The following is a 2,400-nucleotide window of genomic DNA, read 5'->3' as shown; positions in this document are numbered from 1 at the left end:
TGGGAGTCTGCAAGAGAGGGGGGCTGAGATGCTGCACCCCTGTCCCACGTCCCTGCCCTGTGTCCCTGTCCCGTGTCCCTGCCCCGTGTCTCTGCTCTGCATCCCTGTCCCTGCCCTGTTTACCTCCCAGCCACCCCCTGCCAGCCACATCCCAGGCAGGGACAGGCCATCTCCCAGACCATGCAGCAAATCCCCCTGCCCTCGGGGCTTCCAGGCCTGGCATGGCCACATCCTGCTTGTCCAGCACCTCCCCACACCCATGACCGTGTGTCTCCTGCCCAGCCTGGTGTTGGCTGAGGGGCAGCCTGACCTTTGAGGCATTTTTTCCTCCGTAGTAGCTTTTTCCCTTGAAAGCAGTTTGGGAATTTCCTCCATTTCCTTCCCTCCCTCCTGCCGGATGGACGCTCCCAGTTGGGAGGGATGTGCCTGGTCCAGCCAGGCTTGCTGCATCCCACAGGTCCCCCCCCAGACCCTCCCCTCTGTGGGCTCCAGTTGCCAGCCCAGGGGTCTGGTGAGCACCCCCCAGCGTAGGGCGAGGGCTGGGGACTGACAGCCCGGTTAGGAAATGGGGAACCTCCCTCAGGCAAGCGCTGGGATGGGGGATCAGCACCCACTGCCCAGCCAGGCAAAGCCCCCTCCCCATCCCAGCCCCCAGCTCGGGGTCAGGAAGGGGTTTCTGCACAACCAGGACTGACTACATGGTGTCAGACCCAGACCACAGGTTCAAGGCATTCCCTGTGTCCTCTCGGGCAAGGAGAGCTGCTCATGAGCCCGCAGACCACCCAGCCCCATCCTGCTGGCCACCCTGGTGGGCTGGGGGGCCGTGCCCAGAACCCTGCGGGGTTCGGGGGGCCCTGGCAGGCGGCTGGCAGCGCCGCGCTGTAAACAGGAAAACGGGCGGATGAAAATAGCTCGTGGCAGGAAGCCACGTTATCCCGGCTCCGAGCTCCAGCAGCCACCCACCGCTCACCCACCACCTCTGACTGCTGCTGCACGTCCCCTGGGGGTCCTGGTGCCCTCTGACCCAGGCAGAGACTCCCACCCACGGGTGGGGTGTGTCCCGGGGTGCTGTGATGCAGGTGTTTGGCACGGGGTGGGCACTCACCATCGCGCAGCACCACATCCCGCAGCTTCTCCAGCGCATCGGCAAAGCGGGCGACATCCGCCAGCATCTGGGAGATGTCCTCGGAGTCGATGAAGGGACCCTCCCCGCCCTCCATCGGGCTGTAGCAAAGGGGAGTCTTGTGGCCCTTGGGCACGGCGCGGGGGGCTGCGTGCAGGGGGAAGCCGGCGGCGCTGGCATGGCGGCTCAGGCTGGTGGGGCGCTTCAGGGTGCCCACGGCGCTGGGGCTGCTGCTGAGCTTGGCGCTGGCCGGGGGCTGCTCCCCCACGCTGGAGCCCGGCGCCTCCAGGCAATCTTTGCGGGAGAGGTCCTGGGGAGCAAGGATGAGTTTGAGGGCACAGCCAGCATGGCGGGGACCCCAGAGAGGGAAGCACCCCAGGACCCATCATACCACCAGCCTGGGGAGCTGTTGCCTTGGGGGGCTGGTGCCAAGCCCCGCAGCTGTGTTGTGCCTCAGTTTCCCCAGGTAGGGATCACCTTTGGGGACTGTCTTGGGAGACTGAGCAGGGTCTGGGCACTTGCCTGGCTGCCCCCACCAGTCCTTGCCAGCCCCTCTGGGTCTGTGTTTGTCATGAGGGGCACACAGTGACCGTGTGGGTGACATTGCTTGTCCACTCCAGCACCCACCGTGATGAGGCTGCCCATCCCAGGGGGCTGGGGACCCCAGCACAGCCAAATGGCACAGGATCCAGCCCGCACATCACTTCCTCTTTTCCAGCTGCTCCCTTGCTGGGGGAGGAGGCAGAGACAGGGACACCTCCCAGGCTGCTGTTGGGGGCTTTGAAGGTATTTTACAGATGGAGGAAGCCCCAAATTTCTAGGGGTAAAATCGCACTGAGGGAGGGGCTGGTACCGGCTCTGTCCAGGGCTGTGCATGTCTTGAGGGCCACACATCCAGCAAAGAGTCCTCGGGTGTGGGGAGGGGACCCTGCAGCCCCTCAGCCCCCCCAGCAGCTCCCACCAGTGACTCCTTGGCACCCGGTGTGACACGAACGCGCAGGGTCTGAGCATCCCTGGCCGGGCGCTGCCGGAAGCGTTTTTGGCTCCGGCGGAGCAGAAGCGGAGCGCCGAGAGCACGAGGCTTCCGCGGGCGAGGGCGAACGGGGGAGCCCAGCCCCACAGAGGGCCAGACCACCACGGGGCTGCAAGGGGGCACAAAGGCCCCCACCCCAAAATGCCTGGGGGCACCCCAGCCCTGTCTCGGTCCTCCCGGGATGCAGCGGCCCCGGCGACCCCCGTCCCTCCCTCCGGCGCCCCGGGGTGCCCCCGGCCGCACC

The 2,400-nt window shown here is 66.4% G+C and overlaps 1 protein-coding gene across 1 annotated transcript in view; it reads right to left on the bottom strand.

Annotated features, from left to right (window-relative positions):
• The window catches only part of ARHGAP45 (Rho GTPase activating protein 45), a 17,839-nt gene that overhangs the window by 9,736 nt on the left and 5,703 nt on the right, over window positions 1–2,400 (bottom strand). The gene's annotated exons all lie outside the window — the stretch shown is intronic.

The sequence above is a fragment of the Corvus brachyrhynchos genome, unplaced genomic scaffold (genome assembly GCF_000691975.1).
Source record: "Corvus brachyrhynchos isolate BGI_N302 unplaced genomic scaffold, ASM69197v1 scaffold219, whole genome shotgun sequence".
Taxonomy (NCBI): domain Eukaryota; kingdom Metazoa; phylum Chordata; class Aves; order Passeriformes; family Corvidae; genus Corvus; species Corvus brachyrhynchos.
Note: the sequence above shows the minus strand (reverse complement) of the source record. Positions and strands in the feature narration are given on the sequence as shown.